We start from the raw sequence: 20821 nt of genomic DNA on the forward strand, positions 1-20821 counted from the left end.
AAGCGAGTGGGAGGCGGCAGACAGCCTCGTGGGCTTGGCCAGAACCTCTTAACTCTGTTCTGTTGCAGAAGAGGCGGGGTGGGGAGGGGGTGTCTCTAGACGGACTGAAAGAAAGCACAGAATGTGAGGGGCTTTAGCGAGCACCTGAGTTTACACAGTAGGAAAATAAATTTCAGAGAGGTTGAGGTCTCACCCAAGGTCGTTTGGCCACAAGCAGCAGAGCCAGCCCATAAAGGAGCTAAATGAATGGAGAGACCAGTTGACGGGCAGGTCCAAGGTGAGAATGGCCCAGATGCAGGCCCTGAGAATGGCCCAGCCGTCCAGCAGCTCCTTGGATGTTGTTGCCTGAGGTCGAATGAAGAACTCTTCGGGGAATAATGGCTCCGTAACTCAGGCACTAAAGTAATGGAAGCGGGAGGGAAGATCGCCTCCTGACTCTAAATCTCAGGGGGACAGCTGGCGGTGGGAAGGGGAGAGAAGTAATGGGGGCCTCCGATGTCCCTGACACAAATCCAGAGTAAAGCGCTTAGGGAACTAATCACATCTATAAGGGGGAGGCGGGTGCCCTTCAGATGGTAAATCTCTCTATTACCAAGGACGGTTCTTTTACTGTCAACTTGCAGGCTCACCCCAGCTCCATCCAAGGTACCCGGCATCTCCCTTGCTTCTCAGCCCTCCCAGGTCCCTACCCAGTCAGTGCGGGGAGGTGAGACGACCAGAAGGAAGGCTGGTCCCTGGCTCTGTTGAGGGGAGCTGGGAGTGCCTGAAGCCCCACCCCCACGCCACCCCCACCTAGGGAAGTCGCCAATCCCGACATTAGCATTGGCAGATTTAGCAAATAAAAATATAGGATGCCCAGGGATGTGTGCAACATAGCTCTAACTTCCCAACTTTGGTAATTTGAGGGGTGGGGAGCTGAATATAGGACATTTAGAGTGTTCTGATAGGGTCAATATGAGTCAGAGAACAAAATCATTAATACAGGACATGTCGTATATATGCAGGACACCTGGCCACGCTCCCGATCCCTGAATCCCAAGCAGATGTGTGGAATTGTGTCCTGCCCCCAACACCAGGGTCTACCTACTTCTTCTGGAGTGAATTCCATCTCAGTGTCAACCTGACAGTCTCGGTATGTTTCCTCAGTGTCCCCAAGACTCTCCTCACTGGGATAGGAGGCCCAGAAAAAAAGGACTCTCAAGAGTGGGCTGATAATTTCATCCCAGGAGGGCTTCCTGGTGGAAGCAGGCTTTGAGAAAAGGGAAAAAGCGAGGGATTTCCATAACACCCTACAGCTCCAGCATCTCCTCCTTTTAAAAGTCTGAGGATGTTCTCAAAGGACCAAACAACTAGCATTGGAATTAAAGTGACAAATGGCTTATTGAAGGGTGTGGGGTTCGGCTTCGGCAGCCTGCCTGCTGTGCAAGCTCAAGCAAGTCACCTGACCTTCCTGACACTCAATTTTCTGATTTGTGAAACAGGGGCTGGTAACAAGCCACAGGTTGTTTTGAGAATCATGTGGGATGGTGGAAATAAAAACACGTTTAAATAATAAACCACTCCTGAAATCTCAGCCACCAATAAAATTGGGCATGAACAGGCATCAAACACCACACTCAGCATCTTACGTGCTTTACCTCAATGTCTCTCAATTAATCTCTCCAACACAAGCCTGTGGGGTAAGTCTAGTATTTCACCACTTTACCGTTGCAGAAGCTCAAAGGTCCAATTACTGCTGTTCCCAAGGGTGGTCCACGAACGACGCCCTGATTCTACACCCAGTGCTTATTCATTCCTTGTTTCAACAATTATTTGGTGCGTGTTCACTGTGTGTGAGCAGAGTGTGGGGCAGCAGGGATGAAGCCAAAATGACCGTTGACAAAGCATTTCCTATATGCCAGCCACTGTACCAAGCGCTTTACATGGTCTAAGAACTGATATTGTTCCCATTGCACCAACAGGGAAACTGTGACTCAGAGAGGTTGCATGGCAAGTCCAAGACCACACAGCTAATACGTGGTGGAGTCCGGATTTGAACCCAGGTCATCTGGCCACAGAGGCCTTGCTCAATGATTCATCTTTGTTATACTATACAACCAAAAACTTTTATCATCATTATCATCAAAAACTTCACCTGAACACCAATGGCAGGGGTCCAAGCAATTACTTTGTCAAGCTTTGGAGTCAAGTTTGTGAAGTGTAGAGAGATGAGCCCCACTGGGCATAGAGCCTTAAAAATGCTTTGCAGGAGGATCTAATGGTCTTAGGATAAGGGTAGGAGGGCAGATCTGAGGCTGCAGCTCAAGGACGAAGAGGGAGAAAGATGGGGCTTAGCGTTATCATCTGCAACATTTCCACGTTGGCACCGCTGCGTCTCATCTCCCCAGGTCCCCTCGGAAGAATTAGTTCTCTCGGTTAGAGCGAGCGTGCAACTCATCTATCAGCCGGACCCGAGGTGCTCCAGGCTCAGAGCTCGCTGAGTCAAGGAGAGGAGGGCAGCCAGCGCCCGGCCCCCACCCACCCAAACACGCCCCCGCCCAGGCTTCGACTTCACCAGGGGAAGGAGAAACAGCTCACGATGCCTGTACATTAAGAAGCGTATAATCATGCATAATAAAAAGACGCCGACCCTTGTGTATATAAACACAGCTTTGACTGAGTACCCTTTCCTAAAGAGTCCTTCTGGCTCACAGCAGCAGCAATCAAGCATCCTAAACATATGGTTGCCATTCAGGCCTCAAGGCAGGTTTGGACTGGGGCGGGGCTGGGGGAGGCAGGGCTGGAGGTGCGGGCGACGGCTGCTTGTTTGAGGATGGAGGCTGAGCCAAGAGCTGGTGCGCCAGGGGTGAGGACACCTACAATCTGAGACGGAGATCAAAGCCCCCCAACCCAAGATAGGCTGTCGTTCTCTCTGCTCTTCCACCGTATCCTTCAACTACCCCCAAAGACAGTGAGAAGCTCTACAGTGCTTCTCCAGAAAACGGGGGGAAGACAGCGGCCGAGTGGCCTGGGCTTATCCATCACAAATGTTTTCTGGGTTTGATTTGGAGGGTCTCGCCTCACATCCAGCTACAATGATTTGAGCATCTATCACCTGCAGAGCGTGTACAAGGTTGAGTAGGAAATGCGCGGGTGGGTAAGTTGAGAATACTTACGGTCTGGTCAGTCTGGCAGGTGGAGAAGCAACCCCAGCCACCTTGCTCAGGCCCCCAGGGGTCCAGCCTGCTGATCCAGCTGTGTCCTGGGCTGCCAGCTGCTCCTGATGAGAGCAGTCACCCCGCAAGCTGGTGCTCAGCTCCTCCAGGCCGACTCAGAAAATCTGTGCCGTGTCCCAACCGGTCTGAGGGCTGGTTACCCTATACTGCGCCGTGGGAGGGCCTGCTCTCCCCAGCGTCGGGCTCCGTTCCCTGCCTTCCCCACTATCACTCCCTTTCCCCACACAACCCACCATTGTTCCCCTTTCCTGCAGAAAGCCAGCTTTTTGCGGGAAGCTCCAGGGCCGTGTGCAGCGGGTCTCCTGCTCTGTCCTCATTGGCAGGCCTGTCTTGGTCGGTGCGTGGCCCAGGTGAGCTGTGCGCTCTGTCCACGTGGGCTGGGGGATGGGTCTGAGGATGAAATGGATGCTGGAGGTGACGGCGCGGGGTCTCCGCATCCTACAGCAGACATCGGGTCCTCTTTCTCCACGTCCCAGACAATCCGTAGGTACGGCCTCACCTTGGGTGCCCCCGGAAGTGGAGTCTGAGATGAGGACTTGAAAGCAGGTAGTTTATTTGGGAGGGGAGCCCAGGAAGCAGGAGTGTGGGGGCAGGAAGAGTGAGACGGAAGGAAGAGGCAACTCAGGGTGTGTTCTTGGGCGCGTTACCACCATTACCTCCACGGGCACCTGTGCTCAATCACACCGGGACACCTGAGGAACCAGGTGGTCCGTGCCTTGTAACTGTCCTGCTGAAGGGTCACGGACTAGGACATTCTTCCCACTTAGTCCCTTCCCCATTGCGTGAGGTGTGACCTGGGGGTAAACTGTCCTGCTTTTTTAACTGTGTCTGCAGGGACGCTCCTGCCACTGTGGGGAAAGCCCCAGGCAGAACCTGGAGGTGGGGAGGAGCCTCAGGGCACAGACCCGTGAATACATGGAGGCGTAAAAGAGAAACTTTAAGAAGGTTTCAGAACACAGGCCAGGGCTGGGAAGAGCCATCTGCTCTCTGCCTCAGCATAACTTCTCTGTGTGTCGCAGCTTTGCCTTTGAAATGGGGCGACACCGGGCCTCGGAGAACATCCAGCCACGCCTAGTGCCATGGATGGTCCCATCCCTGAAGCTCACACCATAAGTGGGATCTGAGAAGAAAGGCCATGCAGAGCATGGCAGCCATGAGAGCAGGGATGGTGACACAGGGTACGGGGCTCGGCCTAAGGGAACAGAGTGACAGGCTTGGACAGGGGTGCAACCCCCCGGCAGGTGCCTAACTAAGGAGTTAGGACTTGCTTTTCTACCAATCACAGGTGCACGGGACACCCTGCGAGCAAAGCCAGGAGCTTCCCAGTCTGTGACTCGGGGGAGACAGGCTGAGGATCACGCCCGACCCTCGCCAAGGAGGGGTGATGCCCACACCCTCCACCACTCCACCTCCCTCCCACCCCTACCCACACCTGCCCCTCTGCTGCTGCTGACACCCTCGTGTGGCGACAATGAGACGGAGAATTGTGACTCTGTAAGTCAGGGAAGGTTTCTAAGGAGAATGTTGAGAAGATCAGCTTTTGTTTCAGAAAAACCAGAGTTAAGGAGAGAGTGGGAGGAAGGAGGGGTGAGAGGGCCTCAACCAAGTGGCACCCTCCCCTTGGGGCACGTGACACCTGTTTTCCTTCTTGCGTTGACCGACGAGGGCACTCCCGCATTGAGTGGACAGGAATGAAGCTTCCTGCACTGCACAAGGCAGCCCCCCCAGTTGTAAAGAGCTGCTCCACCCAAATGAAGAAGCACCCTGTCGAGAACCCTGAAAGGGGCCTTGGCAGTGCCCAGGTGCTTGATAGCAAGGGGTTGAAGGACCTGTTGAGCCGTTAGAAAGAAGACTGCGCAGCCACAGTTTCCGGCTGTGTGTCCAGCCGGCTGAGTGTTTAGGGATGTGATGTGGACATCGGGTTGGGGATTCCTGGGGAGCAGGGGTGGGCAATGAGCAAAAGGTTTGGATGGAGACGGTCTCGCTGTGCGGTTGTCACGGGAACCGTGATGAGACTGGCCAGTGTGAGTGCCACCAGCCCAGCCGGGTCTCTGCAGATGCTAAAAGGGGAAACAGACAAACAGGACCCATTGCTCCTCTAGGCTCCTCTGCAAGTGGCCACCACATCCCTAGCAGCAAGGTGGCTCTGGAAGGACACGCAGACAGGTATGGCACAGAAGGAAGGGCTACGAGAGGAGGAGGCACCCCCTGGCAATTCTGACATCTCCCTTCAGCTCCCCATGGCAAAGACACGTTTTCATGTAACTGGTAGCCGGAGGGGGACTGGAGCTACTGCTTTCATTTCATTAGATCCCAGCAGCCTTCAATTACGGCAGGCAGAAGGGAGGAAGCAGAGCTGATGTGTTTTAAAGAGCCGCAGTTTTGCGCTGTTTTTAATTTAACGCTGCCAGTAAAAGATGCCACCTTGGAATCGCTAATGATTCTCGTAAAGTATTTTGGTTGATTTACACACACCTCCTACTTTAAATAACGAGGGAGGAAGGAGAGCGGGCATCCCCCCTGGAGTTTCGAACCTGCAGCTGGAAGGTAATGCTGCTGAGACTCTGAAATGTGAGGGTGTTTTTCTTTGGACCATGTTTCCTCAGGGCAGGGCACGCCAGCCTCCCCCTGCCACAACTCCCAGTCACTGGGCATTTATAAACTGGGCACAGACTTGGGACACCATTCCCTCCTGCCCTCCCCTCCCCAGCCACCTAGCTCCTACGGCTCCTAGGGTCGCCGTCACTGGCCAGATAACAATAGTGGTGAGTATATTTGGCATCTTTCTCATGTGCCAGAGCTCGGGCGAGGCACTTTACCTGCACAAACTCTGAGGCTCACTCTCGTGACTTTCCCTGTGTCCCCAAGGAGTTCAGGGAAGCTCTGAGAGGTTGAGCAGCGTGCTCAAGGTCACCCTGCCAGGAAGTGGTACAGACAGTGTGTTCACACTCACTCGTGAAAGCAGGACCCTTCTGGTTGGACTCAGTATTGTACCTGCAGGGATGCAAGAAATGAATGAGCAAAAGACTCCAATCAGACCCAATGTTTCTGATTCCAGAGTCGGTGCCCCTCTCCTTTAGGGTCCAGTGGGCTCCAAAGGGACCAGAAAGGCCGAGACCAAAAACAGAGAGGGAACAGGAAACCCTCCTTCTGGAAACCCAGCATCCAGCAGGGATCTGTTTAGCAGGGGCACCGAGGGCTCTGCTTCTACACCTTGTCCCAGGGATTTCTCTGCCAGGAAGATGGAGTTTGGCGGTTTCAACAAGTTCCCAAAAGGAGCCTCCATTTATCTTGATTCACTGCCCATCTCCGTCAGGGGAAATGTCTCTTGTCTCCTGGTAACCCCTTCCTTTCTCCTTCCCTTCAAAATAAAATCAGCGGCATCTCACAGGAGCACGAAGGCCCTCCCAAATTTCCGCTCCTCATCTGTCATATCAGTGCCAGAGCTTTGTGAGTGGAGCTCAGGACTGAGGGTCTCTGCTGGGAGCAGCGGGGGGTGGGCAGGGGCTGGGAAGGAGCCCAGTTCGGAGAGACAGGGAGGCTGGCGTCTCCATCACCAGGGGCTCCGGGCAGCTGCATTAGTGATTCAGCCCCAGCAGGGAGGCTTTGAACCAGGCTGGGCCCAGACAATCAGGAAAACAACCTGAATCATGAGCAGAGAAATCAAGGCCCCAGGAAGCTTCCTGACTTTCCCATCAAAGGAGAAGCAATCAGGAGAGATGCAAAATGATTCCGATTTCCATTGCAGGCATACCCGTCTGGGCTCCTGGAGCTGGACAGAGTGAGGCTACAGAGGCAGAGGCCCGGGGTTCAAATCCCAGCTCTGCCACTTAGTAGCTGTGTGGCCTCAGGCAAGTTATTAAGCTTCCTTCAAACTCTGTTTGCCTGATATGAAGTGGACCTGGCAGGAAGCAGATGGCACTCGCCGACTGACCAGGTACGGCCATTTGCGGACCCAGCACAAGAACTCGTTCAAATAGTATTAAGAATTTCAAGGAGATGACCAAGGGTGAGGCCGGGAAGGAACCTTTTACCAAGGTGGGGCAGGGTCCCATGAAACCATGGGAGTGGTGGGACTCCCGGAGCTGTACCAGGTGTGAGTGGCCTGGAGAGGGCCAGAGCTGTCACCTTGCTGTAGAAGGCCTCAGAAGGCCTCAGGAACAGAGCTTTTGGTGGAGGACACAGCTGAGACCTGGAGGCGGGAGGTGGGGGCGGGGAGAGTTAGGGAGCCCTAGGGAACTCCTGCCTTCTCTTTCCCCTGCGCCACCCACCCAGTAGCCTGAGTCAAGAAAGCCTAGTTTCTGCAGTCCACATAGCTGTGTATCCCACGCTCAGGGCAGGTGGAGAAAGGTAGGGAGTGACTCTGAGATCAATAACCTCTGCGCGTTGTTAAGAGGACTTGATGAATTCGTGTGATGAATTTAAGTATCTAGTACAGAGGGGGCTCTTATAAGAGTTATTCTGCTTCTACCTCGGGCGTGTATTACTTTCCCAGTGTTCCTGTTCTTGATGCTGTGTCTTACTTCCTCTCTTGACTGTAGGTTCCTTGCGGGTGGGGCCCATTCCAACAGGTCTTTATATTCCCAGTGGACTCTCCCAGCCTGGAAAACACCAGGTACTTAGCAATGCTGGTTGTGAATGAATCTGGTTGCAAGTGGGAGCCACTCGTTTATAGCAAATCTAGGTGCTGCCTCTGAACTTTGCCTTCACAGGTAAGCCAGGGCAGGAACAGGAGGGGGGCACTGAGCAGGCCAGGCCCCCCAACCTCTGAGGGGAGGGGCTGCAGCCCTCAGGACATAGCAGCCAGATACAAGGAGGTAAAAAGGGATCTGGGAGCAAAGCAGGGGAATTAAAGACCCAGAGCTGGAAAGACTCTAGGAGGAGAGGGAGGCTGGTGGAAATCAGGGGTATTCCAGGATGGGGACACCAGCCCCCACCGGGAGGCCTCCATAGTCTTATCCTTCCTGCCACCCCCCAGGGAAAGCTGCTGTGAGGCCCATGCTGTTAGCTCTAGGTAATCGTGGGGTCACACCCGCCTACACGTTAGCAAAGTGTCATCATGCCTGGGGAAAGCATCCTCCTGTGTAGAAAGCTTTCTGTGCCTCACTGCAGAGTCAGTTGCTGGCCACGTAATAGGACAGCCTGCATCACCCGGGGACCCTCTCTCCCCTTCCAAGAAAAAAAGAGACCCTGCCTTGATCAGAGCTATGGGCCACGGGCAGAGCCACACTGGGTATTGCTCACGTACTCCATACACATCCTGCCTCAGGGCCTTTGCACTTGCTATTCCTTCTGCCTAGAAAGCTCTTCCTCTAGGGACCCACATGGCTGGTTCTTTCATTTCCTTCAAGTCTTTATGCAAAGCTATCTGCTTGCTGGCTACCCTATTTGTTAAATTGCACCCCTACCCCTTCCTCTGCGTTGTTTTTCTCTGCCACCATTGCATATATTTACTTTTCTTGCCTGTTGTCTGTCTCCCTCATTAGAATGTGAGCTCCAAGGGGATGAGGGTGCTTGTTCATTTTTTTCACTGTTCTATTCATAGCATCTAGAATTGTGATTGACACATGGTGCTCAAAAATGTTTGTTGAATGACTAGAAGGAGGGAACATGAGAGATGATGTCTTTTATTGTTTCATAACAAACCACCCAAAACTGAGAGGCTTACAACAACGGGAATCACATGTTTGGCTCTTGATTCTGCACTTTGTGCAGGACTCAGGAAGTCAGCTCACTCTGCTTCACGTAACAGCAGCTGGGGTGGCTGAAGGTGGGTCTGGAATCATCTGGAAGCTCATTCATTTACATGTAGCAGCTGTTACTGGCTGTCTTCTGCGACCTCAGCTGGGACCGTGGGCTAAAACATGATACTGGCCTCTCCGTGTGGCACTTGGCTTCCTCACAATATGGTGGCTGAGGTCTAAGAGTGACAGGCCCAAGAGACAGGAAGTTGAAGCTGCCCATTTCTTAAGGCCCAGGCCCAGAAAGTGATGCAGCATCATTTCCTCCATAGGTTACTGGTCAAGTAGTCACAGAGCCCAGATGCAAGGGAAGGAGACATAGACTCCACCTTTTGATGGGAGAAGCCCCAAGGAATTTTAGGGCCGTGTTTTAAGACCTCCGCAGAAAGGGAAAGGAAAACAGCGTGTGCTGGGTATCTACCTGGTGCCAGGCTCAGTGTAGGATGTTTCCATTCATCATCACACAAGGAAGAGCTTGCCCCCACGTTGCCTTGTAGAAAAGTGACACGCATGTGGTACATGTCTGTCTACTCGAGAACATGGAAACCAGGGCTCTCTAGGTAGCCCAGGTTCTTTCCTCGAAATCAAACCCCCTTTCAAGGAAGAGAAAGACGTTCCTGGTAGAAGGGAAACTGGGCCAAACCTTGAAGCCAGGAAAGAGTTTGGGGTCCAGGGCCCCATGGACTCCGGGTCGCCTCTCCCTGCCGAGTTCCTGATTCCTTCGGAAACAGTCGGGGACTCAGAAGAATCCATGGCACCGTGGGGGGAGGTTTCTCCCGTTGGGTTGTGAGCCCATTAGAGGCAGGGCACATGGCCCGGCCGGCTCCTGACTCTGCATAGACTCTGGCCAAGCACTGGATGCCCGCCGGGGGCAGCGTAACTGGGGTGATCAATGAAGGAGCTGGCCTCCACGATCTAGCTTTCCCATTCTAAGCTTCGAGGAATCCAAAGCAGGATTCCCCAGGGAAGAGGGTTTAGTCTCAGGCCAGAGCATTTTGAGTCTTTTCCAAGACGGCTTAGTTACAGATGGACTTGCTTTTAAGGTTGTGCCGTGTCTCCAGCCCAAAGAAAGGGTTGGATGAGAATTTCTCAGTGAGGCACTATTGACATGAGCAAAATAAATGCTAATTGTTGTTGTAAGACACTAAGTTTTTGGAGCAGTGTTTGTTACACAAGAGACAACTGGAAATCTTGGTTATGTCCCTTAATACCCTGCAAGCCTGTTTCCTTATCTGAATTGTGAGCCTTAAAGGACCCATCCGAGTGCCTGGCTTGGGGAAGGGACTCCACTACCAGCAGGTATTCTTAGTATCCGTGCAAAGGAGATCAGGTACAAAGCCAAAACACAGCCATGTCTCCAGTACAGTTGGCGGGTGAAACAGACATGAAACTATAGCATGAATGGTGCCTTCGTTCATTCAGAACTTCTCTCTGGAGCTTCTAACATGTGTCCACAGTAGGACTAGAAGGAAGAACTGCAGGATGCGACAGGCAGGGGTGGAGACATCCCCAAAACTTGGTCCTGGCCCTCTTTTCTCCCTCTTTGCTTTCTCCCCAGGGCTCTCACTTCTGAGCCCCCCACATACACATCTGACATCGCCTCCTGGGAGCTTCAAAGACCCTTACCTCCACGCATCCAGATTCCACTTTATGGCCACGCCCACCTGCTCATCCCCATCCGCTCGACCTTCTACTCTCCCCAGCTACAGAGTGGCTCTGTCCAGGGCCATGAGCCATAAACTGGCCGCCCTGCCTCTCCCTCCATCCACCCCATATCTAAATGCCACGGAGTCCTGATGGTTTTGCTTCCTAAGTACCATCCGGACTAAGTACCACTGTCATCCCCGCCCATCCTCTCCTGCATGAACCATGGCAATGGTCCCCTAATGGCCTCCTACCACCTTCTTTGTCCCCCCACCGTCACCATCTGTTCTCCACATAGCAAGAGCAAGCTTTTCCAAATACGAATCAAGTCATGTTGCCTCTCTGCTTAGAAGTTTCTTCCAGTTTCCTGGTGCTCTCGGCACAAAGAACCATGCCCTGCCACCACCTGTAAAAGGCCCTGCAAGGTCTGGCCCCTGTCCTACCCACCCACTCCCACCCCTGCCCTGCTTTCTGTTTCAGCTACACTGGCTTCTTTCAGTTTCCCAAACTCTTCATGCTCCCTCCTGTCACAGGACCTTTGCACATGCTGTTCCCTTACCCTGAAATCCTCTCCCACTCACCCACCTCCAACACATACTTTTAAGAAGCCTTCCCTGCTCTCTCTGACCAGCTCAATTCCTCTCTACCCAGCCCCACTGGTACCAAGTGATATCTCTCCCTCATGGGACTAATCTCCATTTAATTTTGCGTTCTTTTTTGCAACTCTCTGATGGGTGTCTTCCTTTCTCACTAGACTTAAAGCTTTTCAAGCTGTGACTGGTTTTTGTTACCATCACAACCCAAGCAGCTAGTGCAGGTTTTTGTTACCATTTCATGTCAGCATTTCATGGAGTAGGTGGGACTTGAGCAGACCTTGAAGCATGAATAGATTCTGTATTGTTGGAGGCATCTGGAAGGGCATGCTAAGTGCGTAGAACCAAATAAGAGTCAGGTACAATGTATGTGTGCACGCGCACGCATTGAGACAAAGCTCAGGCCAACGGAGGAGCAGGTTGGGAAAAAGTGGGACACCAGGGCAGGTAGATTCCTGAGGGTCTTGAAGCCGACAGGTGAGCAGGTGTGTGAAAAGCTGGGGAGATTTCAGAGCAGAGTGATGAGTCCAGGCAGGCAGGCCAGGCAGCAGGAAGACAGGAGGCTGACTCCTAGAGTGGGAGTGGGCGGGGCAGGGGAATGGCTGGGAGGCCAGTCAGGAGGCTGGTCAGTGCCCAGGATGCTCTTGTGACAACGTGGGCGGTGAGGACCGTACGCATGGAGGGGCCAAGGTGAATAAGGGGATGCAAAGAAGAAAGCCACCCACCAGCAGGCAGCCACTGCAGAAGACCTCAACACGGGAAGGACCCTCCTCCACCCTGGAGGGTAAGAAGGAGCCAGAGTGTCAGACAGAGGGAGGAGCAGTAGCGCAAAAGGCACTAGTGTGGTTACCAGCCTCGGTCCCCGTGCACTCTGGGCTCCACGTGTGTCCCCTTCTGACCAAGCAGATCAATATCAGGACTGGTGCAAGGGACAGAGGACAAGGTTAGCTGTCTGCGCGGAACACACCGACAGCCCAGTGGAGCCGGGCTGCCTGGATGACTTATTGCTTATTAATAATATAAATATGTAAATGGTTCGAGGGCCATATTGATCCCGACATGTGAACCATCCATCATGAGGGTGAGGAACAGGGTGTTATAAATATCAAATAATAAGTCTGCAGCCCAAGACTTATCAATATAGGTGGGCTAAGGCAGGGAGCGGCCCCAAGGCAATTTCACCAATGAGAGCAACTCCCAGCAAACCCCACCCAGCGTGTGGGGCTATGAGAGGAAAGGGTGATCGGGGGTCCCCGAGGTAAAGGAGATGTACGCATGTAGGGATTCCAGGGCAGAATCCTCCCCTTTTGTCCTTCTCTGTGAACAGGAACAGCAGTCATCAGAGCTCTTGAAATCTCTTACTCAAGGGTCTACCAGCCTGGAGAAACGTCCATCCAAGTGTGAGGAGGGTCCCCATCTTCAGTTATCCCCAGGAGACAGAGCTTAGAGGTTAAGGACTCAGGCTTGGAATCAGGCCGACCTGGGGTAAAGTCCTGCCCCCTCTGTTTACGGTCACCAGGGTGGTGACTGCTGTCTGCAGAGGACCCCAACACAGGAAGGGCCTCCCTCCACCACGGAGCGTAAGAAAGAGCCGGACTGTCAGACAGACGGAGGCGCAGTAGAGCAAAAGGCACTAGTGTGGTTGCGGGTCTTGGTCTTTCCCTGCTATGCACATGTCACAAGTTGAACTGTTCTAAGCATCTGTTGACTCATCTGTAAAAACAGGAATGTTGATACCAACCTGCAAGGTCGTGGTGGACATTAAACAGGATAATGTCTATGAAGGAGACATTATTGGTGGTTATTATTACTGGGCAGAGGGGCCCGGGTCTCTCGGTTCCATCACCCCCTCCCCACTTAAGGAATAACACCGAATAGCTCGCCCTGGGTATCCCATCACCCCCCGCAGAAGGCGTGCCCAGAGAATGCCCACACTTGTCACGGACACACAGGACAGGGAGCTGGGGAAATCAGTGATGCATGCGTGGTCTCCGCCTTCAGGGATTTCAAGCTAGAAGTCGGGAGATGAATGAGCACCTAACAAGTGCCATGAGAGAGGGCTTCGGTGTCCTGGAACCTTAAAGGAGAGGGAGGTCATGTGCAGCTGAGGGGGAGTCGGGAGGGGCTTCCTGGAGACGCACTAAGAATGGTCAACAAGGGGGGGGTGGGTATGAGCTCGGGGGCCGTGACCCATGCAGAGCGGGAGCTGGCCGGGAACTGCTCGTTCCCTGTCACCCCCAGCTGCTATGAATAAGCACCATGGCCCCAACCACGGGGGAGCCAGGAGAGACTCAGCCTGAGACCCAGGAGACCCAAGCCCCCCTCTGTCCACACAGCACTTACTACAGGTGTCAGAGTCCCAGCACTGCTCAGCTTCTGGGAGCCTGTCCCCAGATCAGGCCCCCTGGGGGACACTTGGCATGTGCAGGGAAGGTTGAGCTCTCCGGGCCAGGATTAGGGTGAAGGTCAGTGAGGTGAGCTGAGGCCAGATCCTGTCTTTATTTAAACTTTGCTATTTTGTTCATCGTGGATTTTTTTTTCTTTTGCCTTAATTTTGGCTTTTTTGTTTTTTAATTTGCATTGAAATATTATTTTAATTACTGAGTTTTTGGCATGCCCTTAAATTTTGTACCCAAGCTGATGTCTCACCTGCCTCACCTTAATCCCGGCCCTGCTAGTGACTGCATTTTCCCAAATTATTGCCCTTCCTTACCATCTCTCATCCATCCCGTTTCCAGCTGGCTCCAACTCAGCTCAGCTGCCTTCCCAGTTTTCTGTCTTTGGTTTTGTTTTCTGGAGCCTGATTCCATCTCTCCTCCTCACCCGAGGCTCCCATGGTCTCCAAGACCCACCTTGGTGGTGGGGAACGTGGGGGATGGGCAGACCCCACCAACTGGGCATCACCACTAGAGTCACAGTCTGGCCCCACCCTCAGCCCCTGGCTGGGTGCTTTCACACAGGTACCTGATTTCTCCTCACCCGCACTAGCCCAGAGAGGTTATGTATGGGATGTGCCCAAGGTCACCCTTCTGATCAGTCAGTGGTGGGCTGACCACAGCTCAGCGACTCAAACAAAGTGCTCTTTTCACCAGAACCCAACATTACCCAAAGTGTCATCCTTGGAACCCACATTCCATGGGCCATGAATTTTTGAGCCTTGAAAGAACGGGTTTCATCGTCAACAAAGTTTATCCAACTGGAGTGCAAGGAGACCAGGTACGTAGCATGTTCAAGTTTCCTGGAAGTTCTGCAGTTTAAAAAAAACAAAAAAACAAAAAAAAACAAACAAAAAAAAACTATTTGATTTTGTTTCACTCAGCATTTCCCAAACTTATTCTCCACGAAAATCTTTTTTCCCAGAGATCTCCCTGGGCCAGTGTTCTACCTTATACTCTTCAGGAAACGCTGACCCGTGTTCAGCTTGAGAGTTTTCTGGCCGGAGTTTTGGGGAGCCCTGTTTGGATCGCTACCTGAGGCTTGACCTTTACCCTTCATTCCCTGTTTCCAACTCAACCTGTGGGGCTGGTAGAGGAAGGAAGAGAAGGGAGGGGCTTCCAGAGATGCCCAGGGTGGGTTTTCGTGTTTTGCATTAAATAGTTCTCTGTTGTTTGATTGTCTCACTCTTGGCACTAATTATTTTGATGAGAAGGGAAGGACGAAGGAAAAAAGGAACAGAGGGAGGGAAGAAATGTTTCCCTCGCCTACTCCTCATCCTCTTAAGCTAAAGTAAACCTGTAAACCTCAGGAAGAAGAGGTGATTCTGCAGACATCCGCCCTGCCTCGTACCTCTTACATCTTCCCCACCCAGTATTTCCCATGCCCCCCCCACCGCCCCAGGACCTCACCCCCTAGCCACCCTAGAAGCACACCCTAAAAGCCATCTCTGACACCGCTGGGTCTCACCCTGTGCCTCAGCCCCGCAGACTTTCGCAGCCAGCCATGTCTTTATTCAACTCCCCTATCTCCCCAGAAAGAGAGGGGGCCAGGTCAGGGTCCTGTGAGCACCGCCCCCCAGGCCTGGGCACACTTAGTATTCAGCATCTTCATGGTAATGGGCCCTCTTCATGCTGGTTTGATTTTATTATTATGCCAACACACTTGCTTAATTCTCTGCTGTCTTTCTTCTGCACTGTTGATTTACACTGTTAGTGTTTTAATTATACAATTCAGCACTCCTTAAAACATGAAAAACTGCTCAACTTTTCAAGCAATTAAAAGGCAGCGGAGTATATCAGCAGATCCGAGACGAGATAAGTAAATCAAGCAATTAAAAACCTCATTTTGTGAAAATGTAGCGACCCACCTAAAATGAGTGAGGTTTCCTGGGCTTCCCTCCCAAGAACTTCAAAGACAAGCATCTCCTCCATCTCCCCTTCCTTCTGGGTGTGCTCGCTCAGGCATCACCTTCCTCTGGCTCCCTCTGTTGAACTTGCTGCTTGGATGACCTCAGCCCACCCAAGGGGCCTGTGCTGAGAGGGGCTGAGTGGAAAGATCCAGGACTGGGCAACCCGGCCACGAAGCATCTTATAAACTTGGCCGTGTTAGTCCCCTCTCAGCTTTAGCTTCCTATCTGCAAGTGGGGCTGTATCACTGAGTTGGTGTTTTGTGTTTTGTTTTGTTTTGGTAAAATACACACAGCATAAATTTTACCGCCGTGACCATTTTTTAGTGTACAGTTCTGTGGTATTAAGTGCATTCATATTGTGCAACAATCACCATCATCCATCCCTAGAACACTTCATCTCGCAAAACTGAAACTCTGCCCATCAAACACTAACTCTCCATTCCCCACTTCCTGTATCACTGGTTTTGAACTGGCCTCGAGGAGACCCTGGTTGCATCACAGCCCTTACAGGCTGCCTGGGAGAGGAGTGGTGGAAGCTGAGCAAGCCGGGCTCTACTTTAATACAAGCAGCAAGCAGCTCTCTTTTGATCTGTTTACACCACTGGGTCTAGGTCTTTATTCCCTTCCCTCTGCACACTTGGCATCAGGACTCCAGGCTCCATGAGACGCAGAGAACCAGCGACTTTCCCTGCACTCTGAAAATGAGAATGGACATGAGATAGGAGCGAGAGTAGGAGATGCTCAGACCACGCATCCATCACCCCGGGAGCTGGAAAGGCCGGAGGTGCCACCCTGCACCTGCTCAATGGTCAGGCTATCTGGGAGAAGGATATTGACCAGGGTGCAGAGTTGGGGGAGTGGGTGTCTGGGGCTAGCACTGAAGGAGATGGAGAGGCCAGGGTGCTGCCTCCATCCACAGTGTCTGGTTAAGGGCAGTACCTCCCTGGGTGGACATGCTTCCGCCATCCTTCATCCACCAGCTGACAGGATTATAATTGCTGAGTGGCAGTGGCCGGAATCTCAACCAGGATGGTCTCCAAAGAGGCAAGGCCAGTGATTCAAGCATTTGGCTCCACAACCAGGTTCCGGTTTCCTACAAGAGACCAAGCACATACCCCAGAGATGTGCCTGGATCCAGCCCCTCCCCAAAATTGTCCCTGTTAAGAGAAAGATACATGGAACATCCTGAGTTTCCTTCCTTCAAGGAAGCAGAGGGCTTTGCCGCCATTTTCTTTTCAACCTGGGTCATTTCCTTTTACCATCACCTGAGGGACCAGCCAATCAGGCTTGGAAAAACTGCTCTTCCAGATATGGTGATTTGCTGCTGGTATCTCTCCTCTCTGGGTCTTTTCCAGGAGAACAAGATTCCCACAGCCACTGACTCAGGCTTTGCTGTCTGCAGTGGGAAGTAGGCACGGGACGCAACCATGAAAAACATCCAGCTTTTTGATGACCACTTCCAGCCTCTGTGGCTCCAACTCTGTCCAAGCACGGAGCCGGGTCTCTCTGGGGTCACCTACTGTGGGCCACAGCCCACCCCTGTTCCGGGCCACACCTTTTCTCACTGACACACAAGCCCCTGCCCCGTCCCTTTCCTTGGTCCTCAGAATGTCCCCAACCTGGGCCCATGCTCTCCTGAAGATTATTCCCCTGAGCAATTTCTGTTCCAAACAGTTTCTGCTGGTTGCACTTGGTAATTCCAGAACCTCCATTAATCATTCTTAAGCTCTTGAATGCAATATTTTCCCTTAGAACTGAAATTTCTTCACAACTCTGTACCCTTCTGCCATCTCCAATTACCCACTCTCATCAGTCATTAACAGAAAGCATTAGCATATCTATAACTTCTATATACGTTGATTAATCTGGCTTGGAGTTTTCTCCCAATCACTGTAATTGGCTGAGGAGTGACCGGGGTGGGGGTGGGGGTGGGGAGAGCAGGCACCTCACCCAGTCTCAGAGTTAAAATGTTAGAGCCGAAATAGAGTCCTGATGTTATTGAATCCAACTCTTTCTTTCTTGCAGATAAGGAAACTGAGGCCCTGAGAGATGAAGTAACACGCCCTCCTCCTCCTTCAACCACTCCAGGCAGCATCTCCTCAACTGTGTTTCCTATAAACTAGTTGTCAGAAATGCTCTGCAAAAAGTAAATGGGGGAGGGAGGAAGGGGCAGGGCTGGGGATGCATAGAGCCCAAGATATCTGCTGTTAAATAAATTTTGGAAAGCCTACATATTATGTCTCTTGCCTGGATATTCACAATGCACAGTAGTGTATTAAAGGCTTTTGAGAAGTCTCACAGTAAAGAAACCTGTTAACTTTGTTTAATTCTAAACTCCCTTAAGCATTATCTCTTCTTTTCTCTAGACCACCTATATTAGTTATGTATTGCTGTGTGAAAAAATTATCCCAAAACGAGGTAGCTTAACACAGCAAACATATATTATCTCACATAATAATGAGAGGCAGACATCTGGTTTAGCTAGGTAATTCTGGCTCAGGGCCTCTCATAAGGTTACAGTCACAATGTCTCCTGGGGCTGCCGTCATCTGAAGGCTGGACTGGGGCTGGAGGATCTGCTTCCAAGATGGGGCCCTCACATGAGCTGGTTGTCGGCTGAAGGCCTCAGTTTCTCATCATGTGGGCCTCTCCATATGGCTGCTTGTGTGTCCTCGTGACGTGGCATTTGACTTTTCTCAGAGTGAGTCTCCTGAGACAGAAAAAGAGATGGAAGCTTCAGTATCTTTGGTGAAACATCTTTGCAAGTCACACGCCATCATTTCCACAATATCCTGTTGGTTACACACGTCCTTCATAATCAGTGTGAGAGGGACTAAACAACGGTGTAAATACCACGACATGGGACTCATTGGTGGCCCTCTTGGAGGCTGGCGACCACACCACCAACTAACTCTACACATCTTAAGCACCACTAACCCAGAACTTACAGGATGGGAATTAAAATGGAACTGAGAAAGACGTGACTATCCAGACCCTCAACTTGATGTAACCAAGAGGAGAGGCCACAGATGTGATCAATTAAACACCTTTTTTTCTAACGAACCTATAGGGAGGAGGAAAAGAGAAAGAAAAGAACAAAGTAAGTGAGACAAGTATAAAACAACTAGTAGGTGCGGTGGATAGACTTCTAAACGGCCCCCAATCATCCCCACTTTCTGGCATTCACACCCTTGTGTAAGACCCCCCCCTTCTTGAGTGTAGACAAGACCTGTAACGTGCCTCTAACCAAAGATGATGGGATGTCCCTGCCATGATTACCTTACATCAGACGGTACTTTCCACCCTGTTAGCAGACTCTCCCCTTTGCTGGCTTTGCTGAAGCAAACTGCTACGTTGTGAGCTGTCCTGTGAAGACGCCCACATGGCAAGGGACTGAGGGCAGCCTCTGGCCAACAGTCACAAGAAACTGAGGTTCTCGTTCCAACAGCGTGCAATGAATTGAATCCTGCCGGCGGCACTGCAAATGGATCCTTCCCCAGTCAGGCTTTCAGATGAGACTCTAGCCCTGGCTAACACATTGAGGAAGCCCTGTAAGAGATTGTAAAGCAGGGGACCCAGCTAAGCCATCACCAGATTCCTGGCCATAAAGACTGTGAGAGAATCCATATGTGTTGTTTAACCACCAAAATGTGTGGGACTCTGCTATACGGAGTTTTCCTCTACAAAATCAGGCAGTAACTAGACACAGACCCTATTTCGTATAGCTCACTCCTTTACTCGCCCTGCTTTTGCCCAACCGACTTCCTTTTTATTTCACAGACATACCAAGCTCATACCCCCTTAAGGCCTTTGGATTTGTGTGTTCCTCCATTGCCAGAGTAATTCCCCAGGTCTTTGCATGACTGTGTTCCTAAGAGAAGCTCCATCAATCAAAATCCTGGCAGAAAACAGATAGCACAGTCAAACTGGGTAATTGGAGGCCAGTTCAACGAAAGGATTACTTATAAACCTATGGCCAGGGTGTAGGAAAACCACTTGGTATAACACAATGTCTGGAGCTCGTGCCACCTGGGCCTGAAGTGGGAGGCAAAGAGATGGAGCCGTTTCCAGAATGTGCTGAGCTGCTGGGGTAGGAGCCAGGGAGTAAACGCAGCTTCACGCTCTCTCCAGTCTGTGTCGGTGCCCCTGGTTGGCAATTCACTCACCACTCGGAGGACAAAGGAGCCCTTTGCTGCAGGTCAGCCTCCTGCACAAAGGTGGAGAGAGAATCTGGGGCGCAGAGAGAATATCCAGCACACACACTGTGCCTGGCTTCCCACCGGAACAGCCGTTCTGTCACACGCCCTTTCTCATTTCTCATTCTCAGAACACATCACTACCCAAACTCATCTTACTTACTTATTTGATTACTTGTTTGTTGCGAAACTCGCCTCCTTGGACTGTAAGCTCCAGGAGCACAGGGACTGTCTGACTTATTGCTGTGTCCCCAGAGCCTAGAATAGAGCTCCTATTAAAATAGATGCAGTGCGCTCCCATAACCACTTGGGAGAAAAGAAATGGGTGAGGATGTAGAGCACTACCGCCCCCACCAGGCTGGGAGACCCTTGCAGGCAGCTACCTTCTCTCCATCGTTTGCTTTTTTAATGAATAGACTTTCTTTGTTCAGAGCAGTTTTAGGTTTGCAGAAAAATTGATCGAAAGGGCAGATTTCCCAAATACTGTTTCTATCCGCCCGGCACCCCAGTCTCTTCTTGTTTACATTTTGTATTAGTGTGGCACACTTGTTGCACTTGAGGAACCAATATTGATGCATTATTATTACCTAACATCTGTAGTCTACATTAGGGTTCACTCTATGACAAAGGCATAATGACAGGTGTCCATCATTTTTTGTATCATACAGAAGAGTTTCACTGCCCAAAATTCCTCTGCACGCCACCTATTCCTCCTTCTCTCTCTCCCCAAACCCCTGACAACAACTGATTTGTTTTTCCTATTTCCATCTTCAGAATATCATGCAGATAGCATCATACAGTCTCTCTATTGTTTTGGGTCCCTGTGGCCGGGCGGTACGGAGGACCCACAGATATTTTCCAAATATACAAATGAATGGATGAGAGGACTTAGAGATACCCACGTTCTATGGGGTTTTGAGTATGTCAAGAAGGAGTAAGCCACGGTCCCTGCCCGGGGTGGAGTAAGAAACCTTCATTGTATTCCCTTTTTTGCCCTCCCTTCCTTCAGCCTCACTTGTGTTTTTCATCCCCTTTAAATTATACAGAGATTTTCTCATATGAAAGCTAATTTAGGCGCCATAACAGAG

Source organism: Rhinolophus ferrumequinum, chromosome 21 (assembly GCF_004115265.2).
Source record: "Rhinolophus ferrumequinum isolate MPI-CBG mRhiFer1 chromosome 21, mRhiFer1_v1.p, whole genome shotgun sequence".
NCBI classification, from domain to species: Eukaryota; Metazoa; Chordata; class Mammalia; order Chiroptera; family Rhinolophidae; genus Rhinolophus; species Rhinolophus ferrumequinum.